A 19,651-nucleotide genomic window follows, 5' to 3' on the forward strand; every position below is an offset into this window, starting at 1 on the left:
TATAAAAAGGGAAAATTCATATAAAATTACAACAGATTTAACAGACATCTTTGAAAAGTAAGTCAAATTGTAACTCCCATTTTCTACTTTTCCAAATATGACTAAGGAAAAAATGGTACAAGTGGCAATGTCTACATTTTTAAAAAACTGTTAACTGAGTGGATTTGGGAAAGAAAAAAAAGCTATACAGTATTATTGCACTCCACGAATGTGCAGAATTCCAAAATGTGCCAGCACTGAAAAACTGTCTTGCATTGAGGTTTTTCAAGAGGTACAACGAGCCTGCCAAAAAAGCATCTGGTCTGTACTAACAGCTTGCTGTTTTCAGTAAAGGCCTTCAAATGTCAGTCATGCTGCTCTTGCAAAAAATCCCTTAACATAAAAGAGTTTTCAGTGCTGATAGGTGGGGCTATGATCTAAGATATGGGATTGAATCCATACGCACATTAAGCTTCATTTCATTGTCCAGAATTTGAACAAGCTGTTGCATGGATGGGAGGTGACCAGATTCCAGCTTAGACCACACAGGCACATCATTCAAAGTTATCTCAAATGCACCTGTTGACATACACTGGTTCTCAATCATGTTGCTCAAGAAGAAAACCATCATACATGCATAGACCTTATTTTCTTGGCCCCACTGCCAGATGCTAGGAGCTTGCATGCCAAAGAAAGCAAAAGGATCCTTGCCAACAATTATTAAGCCTATTAATACTAGTTTGAAGACTGACAGGAAAGATGCTATGTGTCTATATATGGGTTGAGGGAGGTAATTTTCTCCTTCAATGCGGATGTCTGGGTACCGCTGGCTTATAACCCGCATGTACTCCTCAAACACCCGCCTATAACCTCAGGAAACACAAATCTGGAACTTCAGCAGCGGCCCCGTGGCGTACTGCATCTTTAATCTTTTGCTAGGCACGCCGCCCAGGTTGGCCGAGGCATCGCTCCGGATCACCGCCGCCGCCACCACCAGGAGAACTAGCAGAAACCTCATCTTAAGCGAGCCAGCCACTTTGGCCGCGCTCAAACAGAGACTCAGTCATCATTCAATATTAACTCTAAACACAAATATGGGTCACCAACTGTAGAACCTACTGAAAGTGAATGAATAGTAGTAGCTTAGTATGAAAGCCATAGTTCTGACCTCGACCTACAATTCTCCCTAAGATCTACACCACCTTCCACCATATCTCTTTTGACCCCTACTCTATCTCTATCTCCTCTTCCAACATGTGCTCTAACCACACTGGACTCCTTGCTCTTCCTAGAATGTCAGGCATTCTCCAACCTCATAACCTTGGAATTAATACTCCCTTTGTGAGGACCCTTCACCAGGTATCCACATAGCTAGTTCCCTCAAGTCTTAACTTAAATGTCATTTTCTCAGTAAAGCCTACCCTGAGCCGTGTTTAAGATTATACTGTCCCTCAGTCCCACCCACAGACATACTTCTACCATTCCCCTTTACCCTATCTACTTTTTCTTTTATCTATGGCATGTAACACTAACTAACCTACTTCATAAGGTATTTATTATGTTTCTCATTTACTGTGTTACCTCCAGGGGTGCCTGGCTGGCACGGTCAGTGAAGCATGCAACTCTTGATCTCAGGGTTATGAGTCTGAGCATCATGCTGGGTGTAGAGATCACTTAAAAATAAAATCTTTGGGGCACCTGGGTGGCTCAGTGGTTTAAGCCTCTGCCTTCGGCTCAGGTCATGATCTCAGGGTTCTGGGATCGAGCCCCGCATCGGGCTCTCTGCCCAGCGGGGAGCCTGCTTCCCCCTCTCTCTCTGCCTGCCTCTCTGCCTACTTGTGATCTCTGTCTATCAAATGAATAAAAATCTTAAAAAAAATAATAATAAAAATAAAATCTTTAATAAATAATGTAACTTAATATAACGGAACATAACATGTAACATAACATGTAAGTGTCATCAGGAAGGAAACTGTTTTGTTCACCAATGAATCCCAAGCACCCAGACTAGCATGTGACCCATGTAACTACTTGATAAAAATTTGTTGAATAAATGAATGAAGAGCAGGGCTGTTAAATACATTTAGCCAACAAGAGTTAAAATGTAAATAGTTTCTTAAGTTAAGTGATGAAACCAAAACTATACACACTGATCTACAAAATCTTCAAATATATCCTTATAAAGCTGATGACTTACATACAGCACTTTTGGGTCTTTGAGGTCACTTGTTTAGTGCTGTTGATTATACAAATAAAGTAACTTTGTATTGGAAAATCTAACTTAGGGGCGCCTGGGTGGCTCAGTGGGTTAAAGCCTCTGCCTTCGGCTCGGGTCATGATCTCAGGGTCCTGGGATCGAGCCCCGCATCGGGCTCTCTGCTCAGCAGGGAACCCGCTTCCTCCTCTCTCTGCCTGCTTGTGATCTGTCAAATAAATAAATAAAATCTTTAAAAAAAAAAAAAAGAAAGAAAGAAAATCTAACTTACTGGGAGGAAAAAAAGGGAAAAACAGAATTTTTATTTATTTTTATAAATTTTTTTAAAGATTTTATTTATTTATTTGACAGACAGAGATCACAAGTAGGCAGAGAGGCAGGCAGAGAGAGAGGAGGAAGCAGGCTCCCCACTGAGCAGAGAGTCCGATGCGGGGCTCGATCCCAGGACCCTGAGACCATGACCCGAGCCGAAGGCAGAGGCTTTAACCACTGAGCCACACAGGTGCCCGAAAACAGAATTTTTAATGTACATTTGAGGCTAACCAGACCTGCCTCAAACGACTCTGGGTATAGTCAGCTTCCAAGACGGGCCCCAGTTCTTGTTGAGCTGCATGCTCTATGGACTGGGATAGCCAGGAGCCCCACGACTGCCCTCACATTAGAAGACAGCCACACTTAGAAGGACGACCAGGCCTCCTGGTATTCACATCCTCCTGTAGTCTCCTCTAACAATGAATCAGGGTATGATAAAGAATTTGACTGGCCTTTGTTCTGGGAGGGAAACTCTAAATCCTTGGAATTTACAGTAAATGAGCCAGCAGAAATTAAAAAAGAGTCCTAAACAATTAATGGGTCAAAGAGAAAAATGACAATGGGAATTAGAAAATACCTTGAGGGGCGCCTGGGTGGCTCAGTGGTTTAAGCCTCTGGCTTCAGCTCGGGTCATGATCTCAGGGTCCTGGGATCGAGCCCCACATCGGGCTGTCTGCTCAGCGGGGAGCCTGCTTCCCCCTCTCTCTCTGCCTGCCTCTCTGCCTACTTGTGATCTCTCTCTGTCATTCAAATAAATAAATAAATAAAAATCTTTAAATTAAAAAAAAAAAAGAAAAAAAAAAGAAAATACCTTGAGATATATTAAAACAACACAACAAACCAAAAGTTATGGGATGCAGTAAAGCAGTGCTAAGAGGGAAATTTATAGCTAAAAATGCTTAAAATAAAAAAGATCTCAAATCAGCAACCTAACTTTACACCTTAAGGAACTAGAGAAAGAATAAACTAAACCCAAAGCTAGCCAGAACAAAGGAAAAAGTAAGTATCAGTATCAGAGCAGAACCAAAAAAAGAGAGAAAAGAAAAACAGAAAACCAATGAAACCAAAATTCAGTTCTACCAGGGTTGTGAGAACCCCTAAATTTGCAGCCAGTTGATCAGAAGCGCAGGAGGCCTGGGAATCCTCCTAAGTGTGGCTGTCTTCTAAAGTGAGGGCAATCTTGGGGATCCTGGCTGTCTCAGTCCATAGAGCATGCGACTCTTTTTTTTTTTTTTTTTTTAATCGGGGGGGGGGGGGGAGAGCGAGCACAGGCAGACAGAATGGCAGGCAGAGGGAGAAGCAAGCTCCCTGCTGAGCAAGAAGCCCGATGTGGGACTCGACCTCAGGACGCTGGGATCATGACCCGAGCTGAAGGCAGCTGCTTAACCAACTGAGCCACCCAGGCGTCCCGAGCATGCGACTCTTAATCTCAGGGTCACGAGTTCAAGCATTATGTTGGGCATGTAGCCTACTTAACAACAACAAAAACTACCACCACCATCACAAAACCCACAAAGATTAAAAGGAGGGCAGTCTTGTGTGAACAGGGCCTGTGACTTGTGGGGTCTGCATTAACTCTGGATGGTGATGGTTAGTGTCAGAACTATACTGCAATACACTAGTTGGGTGTCAAAAGAGTGACCAATTGAATGAGGAGGAAGTGATGCTGAGTGACTTCTAAGACAAGGTCATAGATGGGGCTGTGAGTTCTCACTATTCTATTGGACTGTTTATTCTGGGAGACATCGGCTGCTGTATCATGAGGACATCCAAGCAGCCTTGGAAGAGGCTGACATTGGCAGGAACAGAGGCTTTCCACCACTGGCATGAATTTATCAGCCACATGAAGGAGCCACCATGGAATTGGGTAATTGCCACCCCAGCCAGTCAGTATCTTGACTGCAACCTTAGAAGAGAACCCAAGCCAGAAAGCCCCACTGTTCAACTGTTCTGTAACTTCCCACCCGGATAAACTGAAACAGATAATAGTTCCTTACTATTGCTTTAATCCACTAATTTTTGGGTAATCTGTTATGCATCATTAAATAACTAATATACTTTGCTTCCTCTAAGAACAGAAAGAATGGTAAGTCATGGAAGTTAATTACTCCTTCCTTTCTTTATTTTAAAGTTATTTATTTATTTATTTATTTGACAGAGAAAGAGAGAGAGAGAGATCACAAGTAGGCAGAGAGTGAAAGAGAGGGAAGCAGGCTCCCTGCTGAGCAGAGAGCCCGATGCGGGGCTCGATCCCAGGATGCTGGGATCATGACCTGAGCTGAAGGCAGAGGCTTAACCCACTGAGCCCCCCAGGTGCCCCTAATTACTCCTTTCTTAAAAAATAAAAATTCTCCTTACTTTGCTATGTAAATTCAGAACACATTTTATAAAACACAATGGATATCCTTATCATTCCAGTTAAGTTTTTAAGTGCTTCATTAAAATAGTGCTGGGCCTGCTGGAGTTTCTGCCCCCAGATATGGATAACTCTACTAATGTAAAATCACTGCCTGAGCAAAAATGTAACTTCTCAGTCATTCAACATTTACTGAGTGCTTCCTTTCTTTGAAAATTTTAAAATTATTTACTTGAACAGGTATAAAGCACATAAAAAGAAAAGGTACAATAGGATATACAATGTTTCTTCCATATCCTTTATTTATTTACTTTTATTTCAATTAAATTAGCCAACATATAGTACATCATTAGTTTAAGATGTAGAGTCCAATAATTCATTAGTTGCATATAACACCCAGTGCTCATCACATCACCTGCACTCCTTACTGCCTATCAGCCAATTCCACATCCTTTTAGATATTCAATGGCTATGTAACAGCTGTGTAAGTAGATTTATTTTCTCCCTACAAACGAAAGTATACTATACACTATGTTCTAAACCTTGCTTTTCCCTTTATTATTTATTATATTAGTGATCATTCTGTATCAGAATTAAAGCTACCTTAAAAAAAAAGATTTTATTTACTTATTTGAGAGACAGCAAGCGAGAAAGTGTGAGTAGGAAGAGAGGCATAGGGGGAGAGAGAAGCAGACTCCCCACTGAGAAGGGAGCCAAACGTGGGCTCAATTCCAGGACTCTGGGATCATGACCTGAGCCGAAAGCAGATGCTTAACCGACCCAGTGACCCAGGTGTTCCAAAGATACCCTTTAAATACAGAAGCACCTAAATTTATTCACAACAGTTTCCTGCAGATAGATACTTAGATTGTTACCAACACTGTGCTATACCAATGTCAAGTTTCTATTACTATCTACCTGGATTATTTATTTTTTAAAAAGATTTATTTATTTGAGAGAGTGTGCGTGTAACATGACACACACTAGAAGGAGGAAGAGAGAGAATCTCAGTCGTCACAATGCCCAACGTGGGGCTCAATCTCAGGACCCTGAGATCAGGACCTGAGCCAAGACTGAAACCAAGAGTTGGACACTTAACCAACTGCACCACCTAGAGGCCCTCTATCTACGTGGATTTAATTAAGGTTCTAAATTCAAGTAACAAAGCTTCTGTTCTAAAGGCATACTGATAAAGACTCTAGCACCTGAATTTGTCCCAGCAGGTTTTTTTTCTTTTATTCCTTTTCTTTATTCCTTTCCTTTTCTATATCATAATACAGATCTTCCTTATGATCTGAAAAACCCATCCTAAATTGAAAATATCCTAAGCCAAAAATGCGTTTAATACAACTAACTTAGGGGTGCCTGGGTGGCTCAGTTGAAGTGTCTGCCTTCAGCTCAGGTCATGATCCCAGGGTCTTGGGATCAAGGCCCACATCAGGCTTTCTACTTAGCAGGGAAGTCTGCTGCTTCTTCTGCCTGTTACTCCCTCTGCTTGTTCTCACTCTCTCTGCTTGTTCTCTCTCTCTGACAAATAAATAAATAAAATAAAATAAAAATTCACCTTACAAACCTCATAGCTTATACCTTAAATGTGTTAGAATACTACATTAGCCTACAGTTGAGCAAAATAATCTAATCCAAAGCCTATTTTATAATAAATTTTTGAATATCTCATATAGTTTATTGAATATTATACTGAAAGTAAGAAAACAGCTGTATGTGTACTGTTTATCCTCGTGGATCACATGGCTGACTTACAGCTGTGGCTTGCTTCCAGTGTCCAGCACCACAAAAGCATCACACCAGGGGCGCCTGGGTGGCTCAGTGGGTTAAGCCACTGCCTTCGGGTCAGGTCATGATCTCAGGGTCCTGGGATTGAGTCCCGCATCGAGCTCTCTGTTCAGCGGGGAGCCTGCTTCCTCCTCTCTCTCTCTGCCTGCCTCTCTGCCTACTTGGGATCTCTCTCTGTCAAATAAATAAATAAAATCTTAAAAAAAAAAAAAAAGCATCACACCACATACTGCTATCCAGGGAAAAGATGAAACTTTAAAAGCTGAAATATGGGGCACCTGGGTGGCTCAGTGGGTTAAGCCGCTGCCTTCGGCTCAGGTCATGATCTCAGGGTCCTGGGATCGAGTCCCGTGTCGGGCTCTCTGCTCAGCAGGGAGCCTGCTTCCTCCTCTCTCTCTCTGCCTGCCTCTCTGCCTACTTGGGATCTCTCTCTGTCAAATAAATAAATAAAATCTTAAAAAAAATAAATAAATAAAATAAAAAATAAAAGCTGAAATATGGGGCGCCTGGGTGGCTCAGTGGGTTAAGCCTCTTTCTTCAGCTCAGGTCATGATCTCAGGGTTCTGGGATCAAGTCCTTCGTCAGGCTCTCTGCTCAGTGGGGAGCCTGCTTCCTTCGCTCTCTGTCTCCCTCTCTGCTTACTTGTGATCTCTCTCTCTGTCAAATTAATAAATAAAATCTTTTAAAAAATTAAAAAAAAAAAAAACCGAAATATGGTTTCTACTGAATGTGTACTGCTTTTGCAGCATTGGAAAGGCAAAAAATCATTAAGGCAGGGGCACCTGGGTGGCTCAGTGGGTTAGACCTCTGCCTTTGGCCCAGGTCATGGTCCTGGGACCAAGCGCCACATTGGGCTCTCTGCTTAGCAGGGAGTCTGCTTCCCTCCCCCACTCTCTGCTTGCATCTCTGCCTGCTTGTGATCTCTGTCTGTCAAATAAATAAATAAAATCTTAAAAAAATAAAATTATTAAGGCAAACCATCATTAATCAGGGACTGTCTGTATAGATGGAAATTTTTACTTACCTTTTCTTAAAATTTGTTTTTTTTTTTTTTTAAAGATTTTATTTATTTATTTGAGAGAGAGAGACAGTGAGAGAGAGCATGAGCGAGGAGAAGGTCAGAGAGAGAAGCAGATTCCCCATGGAACTGGGAGCCCGATGTGGGATTCGATCCTGGGACTCCGGGATCATGACCTGAGCCGAAGGCAGTTGTCCAACCAACTGAGCCACCCAGGCATCCCTTAAAATTTGTTTTTATTGTGGTAAAATACACATAATATAAAATTTATCATCTTCACTCTTTTTAAGTGTTCAGTTCAGTGGTATTAAGTTCATTCATACTGTTGTGCAAGTATCACCACCTTCTACCTCCAGAACTTTTTTCATTTGCAGAACTGAAACTCTGCCCCCATTAAATAGTAACTCCCAATATCCCCCTCCTGAAGCCCCTAGTAATCACCATCCTACTTTTTGTCTCTATGATATTGACTATTCTTTTTTTTTTAAAGATTTTATTTATTTATTTCACACAGAAAGAGATCACAAGTAGGCAGAGCAGAAGGCAGAGAGAGAGGGGGAAGCATGCTCCCCGCTGAGCAGAGAGCCTGATGTGGGGCTCAATCCCAGGACCCTGAACCACAACCTGAGCCGAAGGCAGAGCCACCCAGGCACCCCGATTTTGACTATTCTTAAGTACCTCTGTAAGTGGTATAGAATATTTTAATTCTTAAAGCAGCTGTACACTGATTTCCATGTAATATAATCAATGTATATGACTAAGTAGATGTTATGAGTTGAACTATGTCCTCCCCAAATTCATAAACTCAAGTCCTAATCTCTAGTACCTCAAAATGTGACCTTATCTGGAATTAGAGTTAATAGAGTCATTGCAGATATAATTAGTAAAAAGGAAGTCATACTGGAGCAGGGTGGGTCCCTAATCTAACTTGACTGGTGTTCTCATAAAAGAGAATTTAGGACACAGACACACTGGGAGAATGCCATGTGAAGACTGGAGTCATGTTGCTACAAGCCAAACAACTACCAAAAGTTAGAAAAACGGCCTGAAACACAACCTTCCCTAGTACCTTCAAAGGGAATATGGCCCTGCAAACACCTTGATTTTGGATGTTTGATCTCCAAAGCTGTGAGACAATATATTTCTTTTCTTCTAAGTCACCCAGTTTGTTACAGCAGCTCTAGGAAACTAATATAGTAAGTATGAACCCTATTTTACAAATAAGGTTACTGTCAATTATTAAAGCATGTATTATCTTTTGCTCTTTGAGCAATGGAGCATACATCTGTGGTAAATTCAGAAAATACCAACACTTGGAATAGAATAGACTAAACCCTAGGAATATTAAAAGTTACTGGAAAGCTTTAGAAATTAAAGATTAAAATATCAGTATTTATCTATAATTAAAACAAGTGAATATATTCTAAAACTTGCCTAGTAGCATTTATATTTTATCATTTGATCATTAATCTAATTAAATCTGTACCATTTTTCTTTATCCAATAAAAATTACTGATTTGGGCAAATGATCAAGTTCTTTTTAATTAAATACTTGATACTCTCTTTTTGTTGAAAACATAAAATTTTGCTTAGATGTAAATGATTTCTAGTCATGGGACACCTGGAAGGTTCAGTTGGTAAAGTAGCTGCCTTCAGCTCAGGTCATGATCCCAGGGTCCTGGGACCGAATCCCATGTAAGCAGGGAGCCTACTTCTCCCTTTCCCTCTGCTCCCTTCTCGTGCTTGCTCTTTCTCTTTCTCTACTGCTCTCTCTCTCTCAAATAAATAAAACCTTAAAAACAAATTTCTAGTCATTTTTGATGTTCATTTTCTGTTGAAGCTTACTGTTCTACTTCCATCTAGTTATTTTCCAAGCTGCTTGAACAGTATCTGGAAGCATCAGCCCCTATTACTCACTTGCCAAATCCTGAGTTCAGATTTTTGCTTTCTTCTTAAGATGAATATAAAAGCACCTGGAAGCCAAAGAAAATGTTCTTCCTGTGATAAGGAAAAATAAAAACAACATTACGGTAAGGATACAGCCCTCACTTGTATTATATGCTTCTTTGTGGAAAACTATTTCAAATGAATGAAGTTATTATTATTATTATTTTTAAAGATTTTATTTGTTTGACAGAGATCACAAGTAGGCAGAGAGGCAGGCAGAGAGAGAGGAAGGGAAGCAGGCTCCCCACGGAGCAGAAAGCCCCATGTGGGGCTCGATCCCAGCACCTTGGGATCATGACCTGAGCTGAAGGCAGAGGCTTTAACCCACTGAGCCACCCAGGCACCCCGAACAGTTATTAATTTATTTATTTATTTTTAAAGAGATTTTATTTATTTATTTGACAGACAGAGATCACAAGTAGGCAGAGAGGCAGGCAGAGAGAGAGAGAGAGGAGGAAGCAGGATCCCTGCAGAGCAGAGAGCCCAACGCAGAACTCGATCTCAGGACGGGATCATGACCTGAGTGGAAGGAAGAAGCTTTAACCCACTGAGCCACCCAGGTGCCCCCCGAACAAAGTTATTTTTTAAAAACATCACTATGGGGTGTCTGAGTGGCTCAGTCATTTAAGTGTCCAATTCTTGTTTCCCCTCAGATCATGATCTCATGGGTCTTGGGATCCAGCCCCAGTAGGACTCTGATCTCAACCCGGTGTGTGTGGGTGTTTGTGTTGGTGGTTGGGGTATGTGTGTGTGTGTGATCCAGCCCCAGAAGGACTCTGATCTCGACCCAGTGTGTGTGTGTGTGTCTCAGTGTCTGCCTGAAAGATTCTCTCCCTCTGCCCCTCCCCACACCTGTGCTCTCTCTTTAAAAAAAAAAAAATCATTATCGGGGTACCTGGGTGGCTCAGTTAGTTAAGTGTCTGCCTTCCGCTCAGGTCATGATCCCAAGGTCCTGGGATCAAGCCCCTCATCTGGCTCTCTGCTCAGCAGGGAGTCTGCCTCTCCCACTCTCTCTCTCCCTCTGTGCTTTCTCTCTCTCAAATAAATAAATAAATAACAATCTTTTAAAAAAATAATAAAAAAAAATTATCAAAAACTATTCAGGGGCGCCTGGGTGGCTCAGTGGTTTAAAGCCTCTGCCTTCAGCTCAGGTCATGGTCCCGGGGTCCTGGGATTGAGCCCCGCATCAGGCTCTCTGCTAAGCAGGGAGCCTGCTTCTTCTCTTCCCCTCTCCTGCCTGCCTCTCTGCCTACTGTGATTTCTGTCTGTCAAATAAGTAAATAAAATCTTAAAACAAAACAAAACAAAACAAAACAAAACAAAACAAAACACCAAACTCTTGAATCTGTGGTTCTCAAGTTTTTATGGTACACTGTTCGCACTAAGAATCTGATGATGCTATGGTCCCTCTTCTCTCAATAGACATTTGCTTTAATATAGATGACCACACCCCTCTGTTGTAAGGTAGGAAGGAATAATGTTCTGTTCCTTTCCTCTGCCTGTGTATTTTCTTTCTTCTTCTAGATGAAAATGAAAAAAATACTCCTGACAAAAGCAAGAGAAAGGTCTTATTTATAAGGAAGCTATTTCTTTACCAGGTATTTCCAGCTTTGCTAAATCAAGGACCAGCAAAAGGCACACCAGAAATATTCATCCCTATTATGACCTATCAGTAGAACTGGACCCAACTAACAAGCCAATTCTAAATAGGCTTCGTCAATTTAGAAACCTAGTAACAGAACTTTCCAAGAATTTAACTGAAAGACCGAATGAGTAGTTATAAAAACTCACATTATAAAAAAAATCCCACAGACAAGAACCGAATACAAATGACTTGACAGTATTATATCTGGCAACACCACCACATTACACAAATTACGTTCTAATAATATTTCCCCAAACTCTTTCTCATTATGTCTCTAAATAATAAATAAAAATTTACACTGGCTCCTTTAATTCTGGAAAACAACTGTGAATTCTACCGGGACCTAGAGTCAGTCGAGATTAATGCGCCATTAAGCAATTACCAGGTCATACAAGGACAAAGATGCTTACTCGGATCTTAAAAGTTTGAGGGGTGCGCGTGGGAATGAATGGATAGGTAGCAAGAGAACGTGAATGTTACACACAAATGAAAATCCCGGGGGAGAACCTGTTAAACCGAATCTCAAGGTCAACGGACCAGGACACAAATGACTCAGGGCCCCAACAGGCCTCGACTGATATCGGAGACTCAGGCAAAACAGTGGACACGAAGCCGTGAGGTGAAGAATATAAATAAAATCAATAAAGGTATTCTTTAACAAATAAACCGTTGGACGACGCAGCGGTTGGCAGAGACACACCCGCGTGAGTGCACTCACCGGGGAACAAACCGAAAGCACAAAGGCGGCCAAAAAGGCACTAAGAAGGGCAGCGGCGGGTAAAGGACGAAGTGTTGGTGCGACACACTCCGGAACGTTTGCACGGCCGCCCTGGGCAGCTCGGAAGGGAACCCCCGCCAGGCCGAGGCCCGCGCCCGCCGCAGAGGCAGGCTCCGCGCGCTCCCATCCCCCGGCCAGACTGGGCCGCGCCACCTCCTGCTAGTTCCCCGTCACCTGCCTTCTTCGCTTACCTCGCACCGACTAGCAGACGCACTGGACACTCCGGGGGCCTTGCCGCCCCCGGCCCAACGGCCGGCTCGCAGCGGCACGCCTCACTCCGCCATCTTCGCTCCTTCCCGAGTCCGCCAACCCTGCGGCAGCTGTTTCCACAAGTCCCGCCCCCACATCTGCCGCTGAGTCCTGACTGGATAACGACTTGCGCAAGCGTACTCTCTTCCCGCTATAGGTTGGTTGGGATGGACGTCTGTCAATAGGGCTGACCCCACTCTTTTAGATCGGTTTTTTTGGCGGGCGGGGGGAGAGGGGATTGGTCCCAGGGTTGAGGTATGGGGAAAAATTTTTTTGTAATTCGCTTGTTAGGAATGCAAAATTATTTCCGCGTAGAAGCTGTGTCACTTGGTGGAAAGGTAGTCTGGCTAGGCCGCATGACAATTTTAAGCCACCTTAAGTCAACTATACTGCTAAAATTTCATTCTTGGAGCGGGAGCTTTTAATCCCGGACATAATACCACACCTAGGCAGACAGTATAATAGCTCCGATTTGTATCTGATTGTGTCTGACTCGTTTTCCATTCGTAAAGGGCCCGAACGTCAGACCGCTGTTTCGCTGTTTCCAGCTCTGGTCAATACAGGAGAGCAAATTAGTTTCTCTTGAGGATCCTTCTGCCAAATGCCAAACCGTTATAACTGACAGTTTTGTTGCTTTTTACACTCAGCTGTTGGGCTCTTGAGATCCTTTCTAAAGCTATTGTTCCAGGAGGGGCACGTAGGGTAATTAGAACTTGCTATTACACGGTGCCACGGTGGCTCCCAGATCAGAGACATTGGTCCTCAAACACCACTAAGGCTGTCAGATGGGCTGCTTCCTAGAAGTATGGATTCCTAAGGCTGCATCTCCTTGAGATCCAATTCCTAAAGTCCTCGGATGAAGCTAAGGAGTCTTATTTTTACAGAAGCTAATTATAAAGGGCAACTAAGGGAAAAACCTTCACTTAAAATGGGGGCACCTGCCTGGCTCAGTCAGAAGGGCATGCTACTCTTGCTCTCAGGGTTGTGATTCAAGCCCCTCTTTGGACATGGAGCCTACTTAAAAAAAAAAAAAAAAAATCATACTTAGCAGTGAGCCTTCATACTTTCCCTTTAAGATCAGAAACTAATCAAGGACACAGGCTCCCTTCACCTCTATTCAACATTGTACCGGAGGGTGTAGTCAGTGCAAAAAGGCAAACAAAGGGCATCCAGATTGTAAGAAACAAAACTGCCTTTATTTCCAGGTGATGTGATCCTTTGTTAAAAATCATAAGGAGCATGCACAGAGCAAAAACAAAAGTACTGGAATTTTGGGATGCCTGGGTGGCTCAGTGGGTTAAGCCGCTGCCTTTAGCTCAGGTCATGATTCCAGCGTTGTGGAATCAAATCCCACATCAGGCTCCTTGCTCAGCAGGAGGCCTGCTTCTCTCTCTGCCTCTGCCTGCCTCTCTGCCTGCTTGTGTGCTCTCTCTCTCTTCCTCTCTGGCAAATAAATAATTAAGTAAAATCTTTAAAAAAAAAAAGTACTGGAATTTCTATGTTTAGTGAGGTTGCAGGATACAAGGTTAAGTATTCAGAAATCAACTATTTCTCTACATTAAGAACAAAAATGAGATTAACAACTGCATTCATAATAGGATCAAAAAGAATAAAATACTTAGGAAAAAATTTAGTAAAACAAATCCAAGACTTATATGCCAAAAATAGAAAATATACTGAGAAATGAACACCTAAAGTACAGAGACTTTCCATGTTCATGGTTTGTCAGACTCAGTATTAAGACCTGAGTCTTAATAACCAATTCTCAAATTGGTTAGATTCAATGCAATACCTGACAAAATTCTAGCACTTTTGTGTGTGTGTGTGTGTGTGTGTGTGTTAGAAATTGACAAGCTGATCCTGAAATATATAAGGAAATACCAAGGACACAGAACAGGTAAGCCAATCTATTTTTTTTTTTTTAAGATTTTATTTATTTGACAGACAGAGATCACAAGTAGATGGAGAGGCAGGCAGAGAGAGAGAGAGAAGCAGGCTCCCTGCTGAGCAGAGAGCCCAATGCGGGACTCAATCCCAGGACCCTGAGATCATAACCCGAGCCGAAGGCAGCGGCTTAACCCACTGAGCCACCCAGGCGCCCCCAGCTAAGGCAATCTTGAAAAAAAAATTGTTTGAATTATACTACCCAACTTATAACTGACTACAAAGCTATAGTAAATGAGACAATGTAGTATTCATGAGGATAGGCCTATAGAATCAGTGGAACAGAATTAAGAGTCCAGAAACAAACCCTTACATTTATGATCAATTTTTGACCAAGATGCCAAAATAATTCAATAGGGAAAGGATAGTGTCTTCAATCCAGGATATTGGCAGGGTCAACTGATATGTAGTTCAGTTATTAAAATATTAAAATACTTACACACTTCCCATTTCCCTAAACCCAAGTTTCCCTTCTACCTTCTCTTATACTCAGAACCCCTAAGACTTACCCTCTACCCAGCAACTGAAGGGTTTACTGCCTAGCATTGCAGAAGATCTATGTTTAAGACTAAGCTCCAGCCATATATTCGGATAGATCAGTGCAACATTAGCTAAAAATAACTTCCCATTATAGATGTTTGTTTTCCTAGTGCACAGGCAACTAGGAAAGAACCAAAAACAAACCATAAACCTGGGATAAAACAGACTGTTTCTCATTAATTTCATTAACAATCATGCCCTTCATGTTTAAAAATTCAGATGTACCTGTGTTCCTAACAACAAAAACAAATACAAAACACAAACATACACAAAAACAAAAAATAAAATAATAAAAAAAATACCTTTTTTTTTTTTAAGATTTTATTTATTTATTTATTTATTTATTTATTTATTTTTTTGACAGAGAGAGATCACAAGTAGGCTGAGAGGCAGGCAGAGAGAGAGGAGGAAGCAGGCTCCCCGCTGAGCAGAGAGCCCCATGCAGGACTCGATCCCAGGACCCCGAGATCATGACCTGAGCCGAAGGCAGCAGCTTAACCCACTGAGCCACCCAGGCGCCCCTAAAAAAATACTTTTTTTTTTTTTAATTTTTTATTTTATTTTATTTTATTTATTTATTTGTCAGAGAGAGAGCGAGCGAGCGGGAGCACAGGCAGACAGAATGGCAGGCAGAGTCAGAGGGAGAAGCAGGCTCCCTGCGGAGCAAGGAGCCCGATGTGGGACTCGATCCCAGGACGCTGGGATCATGACCTGAGCCGAAGGCAGCTGCTTAACCAACTGAGCCACCCAGGCGTCCCTAAAAAAATACTTTTTAAAAGATTTTTTTTTTAAGATTTTATTTATTTATTTGACAGAGAGAGACTGTGCCCAAGCAGGGGGAGGGACAGGCAGAGGGAGAAGGAGAAGCAGGCTCCCACTGAGCAGAAAGCCCCTACGTGGGGCTCAATCCCATGATCTCAATCCCTGAAATCATGATCTGAGCTGAAGGCAGATGCTTAGCCAATTGAGCCACCCAGGTGCCCCCCCAAAATAAAAAAATTTTTGTAAAATACTGTTATATATATACATGGTGAACCTAGTAATTATGTTATGAACAATAGGCAGGAATTCTAGATCATCTAGGTAAACCTCCCTTGTAATTTAGGAATTCTGCAAGATTCCTGACAAAAATGGTCCTTCAAATTTTGCTTAAGCGGGGCGCCTGGGTGGCTCACTGGGTTAAGCCGCTGCCTTCGGCTCAGGTCATGATATCAGGGTCCTGTGTTCGAGTCCCGCATCAGGCTCTCAGCTCAGCGGGGAGCCTGCTTCCCTCTCTCTCTGCCTGCCTCTCTGTCTACTGTGATCTCTCTCTGTCAAATAAATAAATAAAATCTTAAAAAAAAAAAAGATTTTGCTTAAGCAATTCTAGCAACTAAGGGCTAGGGGATACACTAGTTTTGGTGATATCCTGTTCCTCATTTGAATAGTTTCATAATTATTGAGAAGTTCTTCCTTAGGAGTACCTGTCTGGCTCTGTTGATAGGAGTATAAAATTCTTGACCTTGAGGTTGTGAGTTCAAGCCCCACGTTGGGGGTAGAGATTACTTAAAAAAAATTTTTTTTTAATTAGTTTAAAAAAACTAGTGGTTCAGTTGGTTAAGTGTCTGACTCTTGCCAACTCAGGTCATGATCTCAGGATTGTGAGACTGCACCCCACATTGGGCTCCACACTAGGTGTGGGGCCTGGCTTAAGATCCTCTCCCTCAGGGAGCCTGGGTGGCTCAGTGGGTTAAGCCTCTGCCTTTGGCTCAGGTCATGATCTCAGGGTCCTGGGATCGTGCCCTGCATCAGGCTCTCTGCTCAGCAGGGAGTCTGCTCCCCTCCCCCGCCCCTTGTCTCTGCCTGCCTCTCTGCCTGCTTGTGATCGCTCTCTGACCAAAAAATAAATAAAACCTCTTTAAAAAAAACCAACATTTTAAGATTCTCTCCCTCTCCCTCTGTCCCTACCCGCACTTTTTTTTTTTTTTTTAAGATTTTATTTATTTCTTTGACACATAGAGATCACAAGTAGACAGAGAGGCAGGTAGAGAGAGAGGAGGAAGCAGGCTCCCCGCTGAGCAGAGAGCCCGACTACCCCAACCTCTTAAAAAAAAAAAAAAAGGAATTGTTTCTGAAGAGGGTGTCCTGACTGGCTCCTTGGTAAAGCACATAACTCTTGATCTTGGGGAGTTTTGTGTTCAAGCCCTATGTTGGGTGTATAGATTAGTTAAAATCTTTTTTTTTTTTAAAGGATTTTATTTATTCATTTGAGAGACAGACAGAGAGAGCACGAGCAGAGGGAGAGGGAGAGAGAGGGAGAAGTGGACTCCCAACTGAGTAGGGAGTCCAATATGGGGCTTGATCCCAGGACTTGGAGATCATAACCTGAACTTAAGGCAGACGCCAAACAATCTGAGCCACTCAGGTGCCCCTACTTAAAAATAAAATCTTTTTAAAAATTGTTTCTAAAGTAGTAGTGTATATGTTTTTGGAAGTAAGAGATTTTCTTGCAAATGAAACACTTAAAAATGTGTTTAATGATGCTTTATATCTATTATACCAGCCAAGAGAACTTACCTGATTCTTATTTCTGCAGCCACATTCAGGTATAGGATATACCAATTCACTTAACCTGGTTCAGTTCTTAAATAGACTGCAAAGGGTGATGGGAAGTGTCAAGACCATGCCTTCAAAGTCTTCCTAATTTTGACAAGAGGTCAGAATCTAGTGGTTGGAAGACTGAAGAGTAAGAGAAGAAAACTGAGTCTTGGCATCTCAAGATGAAGTCCTTGATCAGGTTCTACCTGAGGTTAAGATATCAGGCTTGGTTACTTATTCCATCTTAAAAGGCAGGAGGCTCCTCATTGTGGTCCGCTCCATCCCAGAGCTGGGAAGAACCTGCCTGCAGTACCTCACAAAACTACAGGTAAATCTCCCGTCACTCCGTGGTGTGAAAAGAAAAAGAGGAAAAGAAAAAGAATTTCTAAATTGCAATTTAAAGTTTCTACTAAGCTAGATGTTAAGCAGATCTATACTGGAAAATACCAGCCATCTTCAGTTTGAATCATTCATTGACTCAAAGCTCAGTCAAAATTATGTGAATTTAGGGAATTTCGGTCCAGTAATGACTTCCTTCCAAGCAGTTCTGCTCTCAGTGTTTAGGAAACAGGATAAACTACCTGGTTTGTAGTTTAAGAAGACCAGTTTGTAAAAGACAGTCCTCTCTGAGGCATCTCTGCAATGAATTTTTGCTCTAAATCCCAATCAATCACACAATCTGTTCTAGTATTTTATGTTTAAAGATGTATTTATTTATTGAAGATTTTATTTATTTATTTGACAGAGAGGGATCACAAGTAGGCAGAGCAGCAGGGGTGGGGGAGGGGGAAAGCAGGCTCCCTGCTGAGCAGAGAGCCTGATGCAGGGCTCCATCCCAGGACCCTGAGATCACAACCTGAGCTGAAGGCAGAGGGTTAACCCACTGACACCCAGGTGCCCCAAGATTTATTTATTTTAGAGAGAGAGCACAAGGAAGTTGGGGAGGGGCAGAGGGATTAGGAGAGAATCTCAGACTCCCCAGTGAGTGTGGAGCCTGACACAGGATTTGATCTCACAACCCTGAGATCATGACCTGAGCTGAAATCAAGAGTGGGTTGCTTAACCAACAGCCACCTGGGTGCCCCATATTCTAGTAAGTATTTTAAATATAGAACTTGATAATATGATTCTAAAGGCAATTTAAAAAAATAGATGACAGTAAAGAATATTCCAAAAAGAAGAATGAAGGTAAAAGAAAGTAATTTAATTACTTGTGGCAGCTTGGTATTCATTTCTTTGGAGACATACCAAAAGCTTTAAGTACATGTCCAAACCTTAACCTAGTAATCCCATTCCTGTAAAATCTTTTCAAAGAAAAGAGCTATGTGCATTATATGTATATATATGTGCAAAATATACATATTATATATGTATCATTATAACATAAAATTGGAAACAATAAACAAGGTAATAATTACATGCTGTATCAAGTTTGTAAAATATTATGTAACCATTACTACAAGTTAGGAAGAAGAGGCAGCATAGGGAAATACTCAATACATTATTTTTTAATTTTTATTTTTTTAAGATTTTATTTATTTATTTGACAGAGAGATAGATCAAGTAGGCAGAGAGGCAGGCACAGAGAGTGGGGAAGCAGGCTCCCGCCAAGCAGAGAGCCCTATGTGGGGCTCAATCCTAGTACCCTGAGACCATGACCTAAGCCGAAGGCAGAGGCTTAACCCACTGAACCACCCAGGCGCCCCACAATACATTAATTTTTTTTAAAGATTTTTAAAAAAAATATTTATTTATTTGACAAAGAGAGAGAGATATATATCATAAGTAGGCCGAGAGAGAGGGGGAATCAGGCTCACCGTTGAGCAGAGAGTCCGATGCAGGGCTTGATCCCAGGACCCTGAGATCATGACCTGAGCCAAAGGCAGAGGCTTAACCCACTGAGCCACCCAGGCGCCCCAATACATTAATTTTTTAAAGCTGATATAATCTCGGGTGCCTGGGTGTCTTAATCAATTAAGTGGCTGCCTTTGGCTCAGGTCATGATCTGGAGTCCTGGAATTGAGCCCCCCATCAGGCTCCTACTTAGCAGGGAGCCTACTTCTCCCTCTGCCTGTTGTTCCCTCTGCTTTGCTCTCTTGCTCTGTCAAATATATAAAAATCTTTAAAAAAAATGCTCCCATCCTTTAAAAAAATAACAAAAAACAAAACTGGGGCGCCTGGCTGGCTCAGTGGGTTAAGCCGCTGCCTTCGGCTCAGGTCATGATCTCAGGGTCCTGGGATCGAGTCCCGCATTGGGCTCTCTGCTCAGCAGGGAGCCTGCTTCCTCCTCTCTCTCT

At 42.1% G+C, this 19,651-nt stretch overlaps 1 pseudogene across 1 annotated transcript; it reads right to left on the reverse strand.

Moving 5' to 3' along the window:
• Positions 1 to 36: 36 nt before the first annotated feature.
• LOC309867148 (thioredoxin reductase-like selenoprotein T pseudogene) lies at positions 37 to 1,052 on the reverse strand (annotated as a pseudogene). Its single transcript has one exon. The product of its transcript is annotated as a thioredoxin reductase-like selenoprotein T pseudogene (transcript).
• Positions 1,053 to 19,651: the final 18,599 nt, after the last annotated feature.

The sequence above is a fragment of the Mustela nivalis genome (assembly GCF_964662115.1).
Source record: "Mustela nivalis genome assembly, chromosome: 6".
NCBI classification, from domain to species: domain Eukaryota; kingdom Metazoa; phylum Chordata; class Mammalia; order Carnivora; family Mustelidae; genus Mustela; species Mustela nivalis.